This window comes from Hemiscyllium ocellatum, chromosome 24, assembly GCF_020745735.1.
Source record: "Hemiscyllium ocellatum isolate sHemOce1 chromosome 24, sHemOce1.pat.X.cur, whole genome shotgun sequence".
In the NCBI taxonomy this organism is placed as follows: Eukaryota; Metazoa; Chordata; class Chondrichthyes; order Orectolobiformes; family Hemiscylliidae; genus Hemiscyllium; species Hemiscyllium ocellatum.
The window spans coordinates 50,559,131-50,576,353 of NC_083424.1; positions in this window are offsets into that span (position 1 = coordinate 50,559,131).

Sequence of the window (17,223 nt, forward strand, 5' to 3'; positions counted from 1 at the left end):
ACTTTTATGCTTACTGGAAACATAAAATGGGGCTTTGGCTTACTTAACTGAAGAATTGGAGATATGTTTGAAGTCATTCCAGTAAAGGTGCAAGTTAATCCTATGGTTTCTTTAGCCTCTGCCCAGGTAGAAATGCAATTCTCTGTATGTCATATTGCCATTGCCACGGAGCTGGTGTTTGTCTTTGAAATCCTTATCTTTTGTTTAGAGCTATCCCTTTCAATACAGTGAGAACAGAACAGGTGCAAGACTTGGTTGGAAAAACAGCTAAGAGCATGTGTTTTTTGTGGCTCCTTAGAAGTAGAGAGAGTAAACCAGATCTATACATGGAGTAAATGCTAGATCTGTCATCAATGTTGCAGCCTGCAGTTTGACACTGTTATGATAAAGTCAGAATTGAGAACAACTAATGGAAAATTTTAACTAAACTAAGATATCTACATTAATCCCTGAATTTAAAAAAAGTTGCAGTTGGAACCAGGCTGATTACTTCCAGAATTCCAGATTGCAACTATATTTGTGGGCTTTTGGAAACCAAGGTGTTTTCTAAAGTTTTACACCACTGCACAGGAGTGACAGAGAGCTTTATGTTTGAGCTGTGGATTTAAAATTGTGAGATTTTTACAGACATTGGACTATCACTTAGGCTAATGAGAGGACTCTTATGAAATTGTGTATCTTGGATAAAAGCTGAAACATTGAAGAGAAATTAGGGTAATTTCCAGAGAGGTGTGATATATCCTGGCTTGGTCCCAAAGAAAGGTGTATAAGATTGGAGATTTCAAAGATAAAGGAACTTCTGGGAATGGGATGGCAGGGGCTGAGTGGGTGAAACGTAGAGTTGTGTTTATAGCATCATTCAAATTGTTAATATTGCTTACTTTGCTATAAAATAGCAAAAGGATATAAAATAAAATTTGAATTATGAAAACTTAATCTCGTGTACTATTCTGTCCATTAATCCTTCTATCCATATACTCCTTCCATCATTAAAATCACCTACTTCTAGTTTCATGTTATAATGCTCCATCCTACTCTTTACCTGTTACACTCCACATGCTCTTGAAACTTTTGTCCATGATCTCATTATCTCCAAACTAGGAATTTTTTTTCATGTGGCCTGCCTCACCTTCCCCTCTTCATAAACTTGAATTTCTCTGATCTCTGTTGCTTGAATTCTAACTTGCACTAACCCCAATTTAATCATTAACTGTGGGCGGCGTGGTTGTAAAGTCCATTCAATAATCCCCTTTAAAGGAAAGAAATGTGCCTTCCTTGTCTGGTCTACATGTAACTCCAGGTGCACAGAAATTTAGTTGAAACTTAACTGCCCTCTGAATTATCCTGAAAATGTGTTGCTGGAAAAGCGCAGCAGGTCAGGCAGCATCCAAGGAGTAGGCTCATGCCCGAAATGTCGATTCTCCTGCTCCTTGGATGCTGCCTGACCTGCTGCGCTTTTCCAGCAACACATTTTCAGCTCTTATCTGCAGTCTGAATTACCCTGACAAACTACTGAATATAAGGGTAATTTGTATTGGAAAGAATGCATGAGGACATTGGAATGGTCAAACTTGTTTACTTGCATCTGAAAATGTGTTGCTGGTTAAAGCACAACAGATTAGGCAGCATCCAAAGAACAGGAAATTCGACGTTTCGGGCCAGATTCCTGATGAAGGGCTCTGGCCCGAATTTCCTGTTCCTTGGATGTTGCCTAACCTGCTGTGCTTTAACCAGCACCACGTTTTCAGCTCTGATCTCCAGCATCTGCAGACCTCACTTTTTACTACTTGTTTAGTTGCATGTCCAGTCAAGCACAAAGAAAGATCATGTGCCATGGTCATAACCATCACTGGTTTTGATGCTATGGGCTCAAACTACAGGGTTGTAGTAGAGATTACATGACGAGGCAAGTCAAGTACACTCCAGGAAATTGTCAGGTGTTAAGGAGGAAATTGCAGGGCCGATACGGGAATATTCACATCGTCTGTAACCATGGGTGAGGTGCTGGAGGTCTGAAGGGTGGCTAATGTGCCTTTATTTAAGAAAGGCTGTCAGGAGAGGACTGGGAACAATAGGACATAGTTCAACATCACTGGTGGTCAAGTTGTCGGAGGTGCTTCTGAAAGATAGGATTTACGTGTGTTTGAAGAAGTAAGGATAGTCAACATGGTTTTGTGTGAGGGAAATCATGTCTCTCAAACTTGATTGGTTACTTCCTCAAACTCAAAAAGAATGAAGGCAGAGCAGTAGATGTTACTTAATCTTTTTTACTCTTGTTTTTTTTTCGCAACATTCCTGTTCTTATTTTTAATTTTTTTTTCTTTTGTGAAACATTCCTTTTTTTTTAATTAACCCCCACACTACCACCTAACTGTGGTAGTGCTTAAGTAGATGTTATTTTTTATAAGGGAAAACACCTGAGTGGTCCAGTGACAAGCTGTGCCCTTCACATCAAAGGGCAATGCTGTGTGAACTCCTGTTTATTTTTTTTATTTTTTTTTCAGTGAGAGACACAAAGTGCACAAATCTTTATTCAATTTCCACCACCAGGAAGACAGGAAAACACTCGGGTGGCCAGTGACAAGCAGTACCATTCACGTCAAAGGGCAATGCTGTGTGATCAAACAGTGAAAGGCAGGGCAGGGAAGTAGATGTTATTTACTTTGACTTTGTGAAGCCTTTGCTTGGGTCCTGTATGATGGACTAATTAGTAAACATGGGATTCAGGGTGAGCTTACTAATTGGATACAAAATTAGCTTTCCAGTAGGAGACAGAAGGTGGTGGTGAAGGGTTGTTTTTCAGACTGGAGGCTTGTGCCTCATGATGTACGGTACTGGGTCAACTTTGTCATTTATATAAATGTGGATAAGAATATGGGAAGCATGGTTAGTAAGTCTGCAGATGACACTTGATGGCACAGTAGACAGTGAAGAAGGTTATGTACGATTACAAAGAGATCTTGATCAATGGGCTGAGGAGTGGCAGATGGAGTTTAACAAACGCAGGGTATTGCATTTTGGTAAAACAAGCAAGGGCAGGGCTTACACAATTAATGGTAGGGCTATGGGTATTGTAGAACAGGGAGACCGAGGGTTTCAGGGATGATTCATTGAAATTTGCATCACAAGTAGATAAGGTGGTTAATAAGGTGTTTAACACATTTGCATTTGTTGCTCAGATCTTTAAGAATAGGAATCAGGAAGTCACGTTGAGGTTGTACAGGGGATTGATGAGGCCTTTTCTGGAGTATTGTGAGCAGTTCTGTCTGCCCTGCTACAGGAAGGAAACGATTAAACTGGAGAGGGTTCAGAAAAGATTTACCAGAATGTTTCTGGGGATGGAGGGTTTCGGTTATAAGGAGACGCTGGATAGATTGGGACTTCTTTCATTTGAGCGTAGGTTGAGGAGGGAATTTATTGAGATTTATAAAATCACGAGGGGCATAGATAAGGTGAATGGCAAGGGTCTTTTCTCCAGGGTGGGGGAGCGCAAAACTAGGGGACATATTTTTAAGGTGAGAGGAGAAACATGAGGGGAAACATTTTACACAGAAGGTGGTTAGTGTGTGGAATGAACTGCCAGAGGAAGTGCTGGATGTTTAAAAGACATTTGGATAGGTACATGAATAATAAAGGTTTGAAGGGATATGGTCCAAATACAGGTAGGTGGGGCTAGTTCAGGTTGGGAACATGCTCAGCGTGGACTGGTTGGACCAAGAGTCTGTTTCCGTGTTGCATGACTATATGACTAAGTCATTCAGGGGCCTGGGCTAAAAGTTAAGGGTAATGAAAATCCCATCAAGCTTTGGGAATTTGAATTCCGTTTGAGGGGAAAAAAAAAATGGAATTACTAAAAGTGACAATAAAGCAGTCAGATTATTGTAAAATCCCAACTGGTCTCTAGGTAGGCAAACATTCAAGGTAGGCAAAAATCCTTCCCTAATCTAGGAAAGATGTAACACAAGCCTAGCTACCCTGTTGTATCCAGAACAACTAAAACTAGATAGTAAATGTAGGTCCTATCAGAAATGCCCATATCTCAAGAGTTGATCTTTGTTTTTAAATGGCTGCAGTGATTTAAATCAAGATGGTGGGAGATGTATGCAGGGCCACATGAGATAGAAGCTTGGGTTGGGGACTGGGCAACAAGGACTTGGAATAAGCAAGAAAATGAAATAATCAGATTAGAACGTGTGTATGTGCATGTCTGTGTGTGTGTGAGAGAGAGAGAGATCAGACTTGAGAAAGATAGAGTTTAGAAGGAGGTTAAAACAATCAAGGTTAAATCATTGGTGCAGATGTCAAGTGAAAAAATGAAGAAAGAGGTTCCAGCAAGGAATTTGTAAGAATTTGAGAATTTTGAACCTGATAGTCAGTCATAGAACATTACAGTGTGGAAACAGAGGTGATCAGTGATTTCAGAAGGAAATTGGATGGGTATTTAAAGGAAATAAACCTTTTCCGGGCCCCAGGGATAGAGTGAGTGGTGGAACTGACTGAAGTTTTACACTGAGAGGCAGTATAGCTTCAATGGGTTGAATGATCACCTGCTGTGGTGTACATTTATCTAAAAAGAACAAATACATTTTATCAAATAGATGTTTGTGAATGCCCCATTGCCCAGTAGATCAAGGTCCTGTCACTGCTTGCAGTGTGTGTCACACTAAGTCATTCCAGTTGCTTTCACAGTAGCAGCTGCCACACTTTGTTTCTTTCTCCAACCTGAGGATGTAGATACAATCAGCCCTGGTTCCTTTTCCAGTCATGTGTACAGTCAAGTTGTGCAGGTTTGTCAGTTCAGACAGCATCGGGAATTCCTCTAAAATCCAAGGAGTCCGGGTCCAAGTCCAGCTTTGGGGAAGTAGAGGTCTTCTATGTCTGTTACTAATCTAAGAAATTGTCAACTTGTCTTTGTAAGCGGCAAAGCACAGAGCCTTGTGGACCATATTCAAAAGGTTAAACTTATTTTCTGTAAATTTATATAGATTTTAGATGGCTTATGTTATCCTCCAAACATTGAAACAAACAAGCTAGAGAGTTATTCACTTGATTCAGGTCTATTTCTGATTTTCAAGGATTTAAGACTGAGGTAAAACAAAGAACTGTGGCTGTTCGAAATCTGAAAAAAGAAAATCCCAGAAATTGCTCGAGAAACCCAGCAGGTCTGGCAGCCATCTATAAGAAGAAAGCCAAGTTAATGTTCAAAGTGTCACCAGACTCAAAATGTTAACTGTTTTCTCCCTAGATGCTGTCAGACCTGCTAAGTTTGTCCAGCAATTTCTGTTGAAGATATCCTTTAAGACTGTATGCAATACAGCAAATCTGTATTTATATGGCACTTTCATGTAAGGAAAAGTTTGAAGGTGCTTCACAGGAGTAACTTAACAGAGAAGATCTTTCCACTTGAAGGAGACCAAAACTAAGAACCATTAAATATAAACTCAAATTCAACAGGGAATTCACAAGAATCTTCCTTAATCTGAGAAAGATGAGAATGTGGAACTTGTCACTATTCACCATACTTGGGATGAATAGCACAGATGCCTATTCAGGGAAGGTAGATCAATCCGAAAAGAACGTAAGGTTATATTGAAAAGGTAGGATGGATAATGGTGGAAGTCTTGTTTGAAGTATAAAAACAAGCAAAATCTGTTACTGTGATACGTTTTAAGCACTGTTTTAATTTTTGTTCAAACTAAGGTCAATTGCCAGTGATTTTATGGACCATTCTCAAATCCAAATAACACTGCAGTCAATCCATCATGATTGTCAAGTGAACTGTTTTTTTGACGTGGCCAGACCCCTTGGCCACCCAGTAAAAAATTAGGTCTGCAGATGCTGGAGATCACAGCTGCAAATGTGTTGCTGGTCAAAGCACAGCAGGCCAGGCAGCATCTCGGGAATAGAGAATTCGACGTTTCGAGCATAAGCCCTTCATCAGGAATAAGAGAGAGAGAGCCAATGGCCACCCAGACTGTACTACTGTGTGCAGACAGGAGAGGGAAGCGACGGAGGCTGCTTAAAAGCTTTCAGCCACCAGAGGGCAGTCTCTGATGCTGTTTAAAAACATTGGTCCTAAATGCAAGAGGTAAAATGGTTGAACAAAGTGGTTAGGGTTTGTTTCATTGTTTTCAAGTTGTGCTTTACAAACTGATGATTTGCTCTCTTTCATTAAAGCTGCAGAGCATAGACTACCATAGAGGCCAACCTCCTATCCATTGACAAGAAGTGTAGATGGAGTCTATGTTGTCAAAGACCCCTCCCATCCAGTATACTCTCTTCTAACCTCTCCCATCAGACAGAAGATTCAGAAACTTGAACACGTGCCCCAACTGGTTCAAAACCACTTCTTCCCTACTGTTATTAGACTCCTGAATGGACCTCTCTAACTTCAATTAATGTTGATCTTGCTTTATGCACCTCCTGTGCAGCTATATGCCTTGCTCTGTCTAAGCATCCTATATGCCCTTGTTTCCTCTCATCTGCCTGTACTGCTCACAAAACAAAGCTTTTCACTGTACTTTGTAAGTGACCACAATAAATCAAATCAAATAATGGTTTAGCCTCAACTGGAATGTTGTGTAGAGATCTGGACTGTCAATTTAGAAAGGATTTAAAGAGGAAACAAAAGATTTGTGATTATGATTCTGTGCATGAGGAATTTCAGTTATGATGATGGATCGGAGAGGCTGGAGTGGTTCTCCTTACAAATGGTAAAGTTGACGTGTGGTTTGATAGGTGCTCAATCCTGAGGGATCTTGATGGGGAGAAACTATTGGAGTGGAGACTGGCTAACCAGCTAAGCAAGAGATGACATAAAACTAAATGCAAAAAAACAAAGAACACAAACCAATAGCATAGATCCCTGTAAATGAGAAAAGATACAAAGAACAGCAAAGGTTGACAAAGCAGATAGAAGCTACAAAAAGGGAGTTGTAAAAGAAACTTGCGAATAATATCAAAATTGATACACAAGAGTTGTTTACAATTATATTAGGAACAAAGAGGGTGGTCAGAGGCAATATGGAACCCTTAAACTGATAATGATAACAGCAAGGACACGGCAGGCATGTAGAATAATTACTTTTCTTCAGTAACAGCAGAGGAAAGAGTCCACATACTGACATCCCAAAGAAAATAACATTGAATTGGGGCAAGGGATTCAACAAAATGATCATAAATGAAACAGTAAAGAATGAAATAATAACCAGGAGAATTCCTGAGGTCAGTGAGAATATTGTAGATGTCATTTAATCATCCAAAGTTCTAGTCAATTTGATTCAGAAATGATACCTGTTATTCGCAGTTTAAGAAAGGTGTACGAGGAAAACCAAAGTTAAACTTTGTGACCCTATCATCAATTATTGTGAAATTATGTGAGTCTACATTTCAAGGGGTGGTCAATCACTTTATCTTAAAATGTTTTAGCTGTTCAGAGACAGCCAGCATGAATCTGTGAAGGATCGGCCATTTCTGTCAAAATCTGGTTAGATGTTTTGAAGATGTGACTAAAGTAGTATATGTTTATGGATGTGACCTATATGCCCTTTAGAAGGCATTTCATAAAGTCCTTAAGAAACATGAATGAAAGTTGGTTGACCTCAGCAGATCTGGCAGTATCTCTGGAGAGACGCATCATCGATGTTTTAACTGATGGTCTTTGATCAGAGCTGAAGTGAAGCCTTCAGAAGATGGGCTGGGTGTAGGAAGAACAAAGGCGAAGGTCAGTGGAGAGCAGGAAAGGTGGAATCACCAAAGGCTTCATAATACAACTGTCAAAAGAAACTGTTAGCTGGAGTTGGAGCTTGTGGAATGGTAGGCAGGCTATGAACCTGGTTAGGAAACTAGTTGAATAGGGGAAGATTTGGAATGGGAATAATGGAAAGTGCTTTCATTGGCAGAATATGATTATTGGAGTACTGCAAAGATTGGTGTTGGAAAATGCAACTATTCACAGCTTACTAATGACTTTGAAGTTGCAATAAAAAGTCAAATCCAAATTTGACAGGCAGGAGGCTGGAAAGATACAAGACGCCAGACAGCATCAGGAGGTGGAGAAGTTAACATTTTGGTGTAATCCATCTTCAGGACTGGGTGGGGTGGGGAAGGAATGTGGGGGGAGCTGCAGAAAGAGGAGGTGGTGGGGGCAGGGTGGTGAAGTGGGGATAGGTGAAGACAGGTAGAGGGTACAACCTAGTTGGTCAATGACAGGAATGAATCCAGTTGGTTGTGGGGAGGGAGAGGGGATTGGAAAGGAGGTTATTTGAAATTGGAGAACTCCATGTTGAGTCCTTTGGGCTGTAGGCTGCCCAGGTGGAAGATATGGTGTTAATCCTCCAATTTGCGGTGTACTTAGTTGTGGCAATGGAGGAAGCCAAGGATGGCTATGTCAGAAAGGGAGTGGGAAGGAGAATTAAAATGGGTGGTGATTGGGAGGTCCGGTCAGTCCCTGCATGCCTGGCTCTAATGCTCAACAAACCGTTCCCTAATGAAGATCTAAAGAGACCTGGGATTCCAGGTACATCCAGTAATCAATGAAGATAATTTAACAGACTAATTGGAATTCTGATCGTTGTATTTAGATGACTGGACTCCAAGGGATTAGTTACATTACATCACTCCTAGAGTCACAACACAGTTCTAAGCACAATACCTTAGGAAAGACATTGTGTCCTTGGAGGGAGACCAGCGTAGATCAGTGGTCAGTGACTCTATCCATTCCTCCCCAGGTCTAAGGATGTATATGGCCCAAAGTCACCATAAGGGAGAGTTGATATGGACAAGGTAATTTCTCATATTTTATGTTTGAGGCCGTCATCACCACTGTGAAATGGTCGTGAGACTGGTGTGCATCAAAGGTGAGTCAAAAGGTGTGATGCTGGAAAAGTACAGCCAGTCAGGCAGGATCCAAGGAACAGGAGAGTCAACATTTCAAGCATAAACTCTTCATCAGGAATGCTATACTTTACCAATGCCACACTTAGGACTGCAGATGCTGGAAATCAGAGTCACTCACTTTCTCCCAGCACATCCTCTGAAGAGGAATGCTTAGAGTCACTTACCCCTGATCTATGCTCGTCTCCTTCCAGGACCTCCTTATGATTTCATTTAAGAAGTTTTCTTCATTTCTTTTTTCATAACTTATAACCATTTTTGCTTTCAAAGGAGACTCTTGTTAATTATTTGGTGACCATTGACATCCTAATTGATTAACATAAAGGAGGTGGCTTTGGAGTGTTCTTCGTGTGTCATGGTAGTGTCCCCCACTTCTGGGCCAGGAGACCTAGCCTAAAGTCCCACCTGCACCAGAGGTGTGTCATAACATTTCTGAACAGATTGATTTTTTAAAAAAAAAGTTGTTGCTTGATTTGGTTGTCATTAATCTACCGGAGACAGTTCATACATTTCAATTAACAGTAAAGATAATACATTGCCAGAAGAATGTTAGGGGTAAGTGTTTGGTGGTACAGAATTTTAACTTGCCTGAAAAGAGACAAAGTCAAACATTTTGCCTTGCACTCATCAGGACCAAATGGAAGAAAAGTTGGAACAATTTTCACGACACAATTCTGGTCTTCCTGTTATCAGAAGGATGTTGTGAAACTTGAAAGGGTTCAGAAAAGGTTTACAAGGATGTTACTAGGGTTGGAGGATTTGAACTATAGGAAGATGCTAAATAGACTGAGGCTGTTTTTGCTGGAGCGTCAGGGGCTGAGGGCTGACCTTAAAGAGGTTTATAAAATCATGAGGGGCATGGATAGGATAAATAGAGTCATAGAGATGTACAGCATGGAAACAGACCCTTCGGTTCAACCCATCTATGCCGACCAGATATCCCAACCCAATCTAGTCCCACCTGCCAGCACCTAGCCCTCTTAAACCCTTCCTATTCATTTACCCATGCAGATGCCTTTTAAATGTTGCAATTGTACCAGCCTCCACAATTTCCTCTGGCAGCTCATTCCATACGCGTACCACCCTGAGTGAAAATGTTACCCCTTGGGTCTCTTATATTTTCCCCTCTCACCTTAAACCTATGCCCTCTAGTTCTGGACTCCCCCTACCTCAGGGAAAAGACTTTGTTTATTTAACTTATCCATGTCCCCCATGATTTTATAAACCTCTATAAGGTCACCCCTCAACTTCTGAGGCTCCAGGGAAAACAGCCCCAGCCTATTCAACCTCTCCCTATAGCTCAAATAGACAAAGTCTTTTCCCTGGAGTGGGAAAAGAACTAGAGCGTATGGGTTTAGGGTGAGGGGGGAAAGAAATAAAAGGGACCTTTTGGGCCAACTTTTTCAAACAGAGGGTGGTGTGTGTGTGTGGAATGAGCTGCCAGAAGAAGTGGTGGAGGCTGGCACAATTACAGCATTTAAAAGGCATCTGGTTGGATATATGAATAGGAAGGGTTTAGAGGGATATGGGCCAAGTGCTGGCAAATGGGACTAGATTAGTTTAGGATATCTGGTCAGCATGGATGAGTTGGACTGCAGAGTCAGTTTCTGTGCTGTACATGTCTATGCCTGTATATGGGGATAAGGCAGAAAACGAGTTGAGGTACAATAGTAGCCATGTCTTGGGAAAGAGGAGCAGAAATAGGCCCTGTGTCCTTATATAATAATTCAACATAAGTAGATATCTAAACATTTTATACTCTTATGGGATGTAAGCATCTCTGACTGGGCCAGTATTTATTATCTATCGCTAATTGCCTGTGAGAAGGTGGTGGTGAGTCACTTTCTTGAACTATGGACTGTCCGTGGGGTACAGGTCCCCTACAATACCGATAGGGAGGGAAGTTCCAGGATTTTGACCCAGCAACAGTAAGAAAACAACGATCTATTTCGCAGTCAGAATGGTGAGTGGCTTAGAAGGGAATTGCAGGTGGTGGTATTCCCATGGAACTGCTGCTTGTCCTGGTAAAGGCCACGGATTTGGGAAATGCTGTGAAGGAGCCTTGGTGAGTTACTGCAGAGCAACTGCTGTCCCCAGGAACTGGTTATGGAGTGGGTAAATGTTTAAGGTAGTGGATGGGATGCTGATAAAGTAAGCCCAGTTTCCACTATGGTGTTAAGCTTCCAGGTATGTTGGAATCCCACTCATCCAGGCTAGTGGAGAATATTCCATCATATGCCTGACTTGTGCCTTGTAGATTATGGACAGGTGTTAGGGAGACAGGCATTGAATTACACTGTAAAATGCCTAGCCTGAGACCTACTGTTGAGGCCAAAGTATTTATATGGTTGGACCAACTCAGTTTCTGGTCAATAACAAACCCCAGAATTTAGGGTGTACATTTGCTCGCTGAGCTGTAGGTTTGATATCCAGATGTTTCATTCCCTGGCTAGGTAACATCATCAGTGGCGACCTCCACGTGAAGCAAAGCTGTTGTCTCCTGCTTTCTATTTATATCTTTCTCCTGGATGGGGTTCGTGGTGATGTCATTTCCTGTTCGCTTTTCTGAGGGGTTGATAGATGGCATCTAGATCTATGTGCGCAGATTCCTCAAGAGCAAACCACAACAAGCAGACCAAACACAGCCAAAAACCCTAACCACCTTACCATACATCGAAGAAGTTTCAGAAATGATAGCCAGACTACTAAGACCCCTCGGAATCCGAGTAGCACACAAACCCACCAACACTCTCAAACAAAAACTAAAATGTAAAAGACCCAGTACAACCCATGGACAAAACTAACGTCATCTACACAATTCCATGCAAGGACTACCACAAACATTACGTAGGACAAACAGGAAGAAAGTTAGCCACGAGGATACACGAACACCAGCTAGCCACAAAAAGACATGACCCTCTCTCCCTCGTAGCCCTACACATGGATGAAAAAAAAACACCATTTCAACTGGGACAACATACCTATCCTGGGTCAGGCTAAGCAAAGGCATGCCAGAGAATTCCTAGAGGCCTGGCACTCCAACCACAATGCCTTAAACAAACACACAGGCCTAGATGCTATCTATCAACCCCTCAGAAAACAAACAGGAAATGAAATCACCACAAACCCCAGGAACCGCATCCAGGAGAAAGATATAAATAGAAAGCAGGAGACAACAGCTTCACTTCACTTGGAGGTCGTCACTGATGATGTTACCTAGCCAGGTAATGAAACGTCTGGATATCAAACCTACAGCTCAGCGAGCAAACCTACACCCTAAACCTCAACCTGAGCTACAAACCTTGCAAACCTCAGAATGTTGACACTGGGGGGGTTCAGCAATAGTCATGCTGTTGATTGTGGTGAATAGATGATTGGATTCTCTCTTGTTGGAGATTGTCATTGCCTTGCACTTGTGTATTATAAATGTCTCTCAATTTTTCATCCCAAGCTTGAATGTTGTCTTGGTGCATATGCTCATAGGCTATTTCGGTATTATGTTAAAACTATGCAATAATCAGTGAATATATTCACTTATGTTAGGTTTGAAGGTAGATCATTAATTAGATAATGATTCGGCCTCAGACACTACCCAAAGGAGCTCCTGCAACAAATGCTGTAAGCTTTGTGTTAGGTGTGGGCCCGTGGAAATTAATTTGTTTCCCTTTGATTTCAATTAAGCTCTAGTTCCTTGATGCCACATGCAGACAACTATTTCCTTAATATCACAATTCATCACTTTCACCTCCAGAGTTTTGCACTTACATGAATATCTGGCCAAAGCCTGTGATAAGGGCAGGAGCTCAGTGGCCTTGGAACCCAAACTGGTCATTCATTTACAGGTTATTGATATGCAAATTGATTACACTGTTGACAGCACCTTCCACTTATACTTCTCAATTTGCTCATGATTGAGTGCGCAATAATTGGTCAGCTTAGATTTGTTCTGGATTGCATGGGCAATTTATCCCTGAGCAAATTGCTAGGGAGATACTAGTTATTGCTGTACTGGAACAGCTTAGCTAGAGGAATGAAATAGTCCTGAAATAACATCCCAAATGCGGTGTTGAAGGATAGTAAATGGATTCATAGTCCATGCTTTTTTCCATCATACTTTACACAAAATTTATGATACAGAAACAAGCCCTCCTGCCCAACTGGATAAACTGATGTTCTGTTCCACAGGAACAATTTTACATCCTCATTAATCTAACACATCAGCACATCTTTCTATTCCTTTCACCTAAGCTCTGATGGCTTTTTGAAAGATGATCCAGTTAGTTCTGTGTCCCTGCTATTCCACCATAGTCCTGGCAAATATTTTCTACACTTTTTTTTCAATGGTATATCATCCCTTTTGTAATATTGAGACCAGAACTATGCACAGTATCCTTCTTGAATTTACTACCTGAAGGCAAGTCCAACCAGTGGCCAGGAGAGGTGGGTACATTGAGGTCCAATAACTGGGTAGGACCCAAACCCAGAGCAGCAGTGGAAGCCATTGCTGAAGGTGAACTCCCTGTGGCTCAGCCTCTTCAACAGGATTATTCCCCTTTCCTGCCAGAAACAGGCTGTTCTCTGCTCAGGCTGACTTGCACCAATCTAAATAGCTTTTTTTAAATGTCAGGATAGGCAGCCTTTCCTTCCTGGAGAGAATGCCTCTTTGGCTGGTTGAACAGATCAGGTAATAGGATCTCCCACTCCTTAGCAATGCCTCCTTTTCATTCCGTAGTTTTCCACTCATTACATCAATGTCACTTTGCCCACAACAAACTGCACTCTTTATTTTCTTACCAGTTTAATCAGATTTACATGGTTTGAACATCTTTTCAAAACTAGATCTCAGATTGAATGATATGTACCTGTGATTTCACATTTTAGTTTGATCTAACTCCACTTTGAGTGGTTGGTGTGGTCTATGATTGGGGTAATCCAGAATTACCGGTGGGGAACTTCAATTTACCACAGGCATTACTAATCCTCTTGGATTTCCTATTCTGTCAACAGGAATGACTGACTTCATCATTGGATACCTGGATTATCTGAACTTGAATCTTAGGTAAGGGATTGAATTGTTATCCTAAGATGAGATATACTGGTATTAGAGGTAGTTCAGAGAAGTTTCACAAAGGTTGATAATGGATTTGGACAGAATTACCTTCTGAGAAGAGGTTGAGACTGTACTGCTTGGAGTTTGGGACGAATGAGAGACAATCTTATTGAAATATTCAAGATTAAGTGTTTTGACGGTAGATGCGGAAAATTTATTTCCCCTTGCGGCAGAGTCTATGACCAGAGGCACAACCTCAATCAGAGGTTACACATTTTAAGATGGACGAAAAGCAATTTCATCTTGGGAGGGTTGTGAATCTATGGATTTCTTTACCAGACTGCTATAGAGGCTGGTCATTATGTTCAGAGTTGAGTTTTTTTAAAATCAGGAAGAGAATCAAGGCCTGTGTGGGGGAAAAGGTAGTCAAGTTAAGGATTTAGATCAGCCATGATCTCATTGAAGGGCAGGGCAGGCGTGATGGGCTGAATAGCCCACTTCCACTCCTACATTAAACAAATTCGGATGGTAAATATTTTCCAAAAATTAATGTCCATGATTTAACTTTAAAAAAATATAGGAATTTGCAGTGGAAAGGTAAGTTGGATGTGGGTAAAAAGCTGTTGAGCAACCCAGAGAAATAGGATGAAATAACGTCTGCTACAGTGCCAGGGTCTTCAAGATTTTTACCAGTGTGTCTTTGCCCATGGAGTGTTCAGCTGTTACGTTGTTGTACGATGGCAGCTGTGTTTTTGTTTTATTTAATGCAAAACGTATTAAATGGTCCCCAAGGTGAAACTCTGTGCAAGATGGCCTTTAGGTATAAAGGCATAAAATCCAACTGATGAAGATCAGCTCAAATTAATTACTGTCTGATAAGGGGAGTTTACATATTGAGATATTATTACTAATATCCAACTCTGGATCAAGTCACCTCATTAAAAAATTGCAGCTGGCTTCGACAAATTTTTGTTTTTAAAAAAAAACCTACAGTTGCCTGTAATTACGTCTGAGTGTGTAGGAGAAATAGGAGTCTGAGAATGCATGCATAGTTTTAATACATATGGACAGATGACGAGGATACTAGTGTCCAACTTTATGGAAAATGAATCAAAAAGCAGGAGATATCAAGTGCCCCAGAACACAAGCTAACAATCCACAAAATTCAGCGAATGTGGAATTTTGCTTATGTCATTTGCTGGTCATTGCGGTTAGTTTAGCATCAGTGTACTCACCTCAGTGTGAGGATGGGGATGCGCGGTTATTATTGGGAAAGACATGAAAAAATAGAATTGGCATTAAATTGTCATCGGATTGAAAAACGGAGGCGGAGTTGCCTAGGGTCGCATTTTCTGCACGATTGCGTTTCCCGATCAGTACTGCTGTTACATAGAGCGCTGATCTTCATTACAAAGAGGGGGAAGAGAGAACACTGCACACAGTGTTTTGAAAAGGGAGATGAAAGCAGATGTCAAAATCAATGCCACTGCAAGCAGACAGATGGCTCCAGGCTGCGGCACTCATCCCCCGTACTCACTGTCACCAACAAGAACATTCGCACAAGTCTTCGTTCAATAAGCACAAAATGTACCAAATCAATCCAGCACAAACACCGCTCTATAAAAATTCCACTGTGCCAGAGATCTTTTTGGGAGGTAATATGTCTACTTGAAGCTCGAGAAGATATCAGTAATCCAATGGGAAAATCTGGTTAAAAGCATAAGAGTATTTTGACAGATAGCAAATAAACTGTGAATTTGTAATCCGATCACTGATTTGTATTTATGCTAGCATCTATTTTGCATAGGCATATTTCCTTTCTACAATCATCACTTCCTCCTCTCGGGATTCGCTGTTAATATTTAGGATTGTTAAAGCGATTTACCATTATTCCCATTAAGTTGTAATGTTGACATTACTCATTGTAGATGCAGGTTTTATTTTTGTTTCTGACAGAACTAAAGTAGCGTTAAAATGAATTTCGGAAATATTGGTATTTTAACATTTATCAACCCACTTTCAAACATGTACATGGCTGATCCTGAGAGGCTCTCCCACTGATCCCCTCCATACCACTGAAGGAAATGCTAAATCCCATACCCTCCTTACTATACGTCTTTGCAATGAACAGCTGGAAGGAGATGCACTGCTTTTTGATCGAGGTTTATCTTGAGCAGTTCCTAGAACAATTCCCTGTGGCTGAAGGACTGTCTCCAGGCCCCAACACCCAATAAGCATCAAGTACCATCTGCACAATGAAAGAACTCTGATCTTGGCTTTTAGTCCAAATGGCAGTAGCAGCTGAAAATGTGTTGCTGGTCAAAGCACAGCAGGCCAGGCAGCATCTCAGGAATAGGGAATTCGACATTTCGAGCATAAGCCCTCGAAGGGCTTATGCTCGAAACATCGAATTCCCTATTCCCGAGATGCTGCCTGGCCTGCTGTGCTTTGACCAGCAACACATTTTCAGCTGTGATCTCCAGCATCTGCAGACCTCATTTTTTTACACAAATGGCAGTAGCAGACAGGCACATTCCAAGGTTTGGCAGTGGCTGAGGGATGTGGATCTTGCTCCTTAGTGCCATTCCTACCCTGGAGATCTAGAACAAAATGGAGGAGAAACTCTGGTCTGACAGCATTAGTTCTGACAAAAACAGTAATTTTTCTCTACTGATGTTGCCAGACCAATTTTAGCGGTGGTGACTACAGGATAAATGTCGGTCAAAAAAACTGGCAGATCATTTCCATATCTCCTCAAAACCATACCATGGAATATTTAGGAAGATGGCAGACTCCAGGTTTCACATCTCATTCAGAAGTCAACACCCATGATGGTCCAGCATTCCCTTAGTTCACTGGAATGTCAACTTGGATGTTTATACCATCATGCCAGGGGATGGAATGGGCAATTAATAACTTGCACCTGTACAATCCAGCCAGCCACAGCCAGAAAACTGCGCAACTGGCACACACAGCACAGCCACCCCAAAAAGTAATCTACTTTGAAATTTTCTCATCCAACTTTGAGGCATAATTTGAGCAAAATAGCAGGACAATGCAACTCAAGACCAGGTAATTTTTATTTCATTGAATAAGTCTTTATATTTAAAGTTGCCCATCACAGCAAAAAGAGGCTTCTGCTGCAAGAAGTGGAGTTTGGAATCACCAAATGTGATCAAAGCTTAAAATAAAATCCTCTTAGCACTTGAAGGTCAACTTTCAGAGAGCTTTATATCTGTGACAATGCGTAGAGAATGTGACGCATGGATGTTTTGATC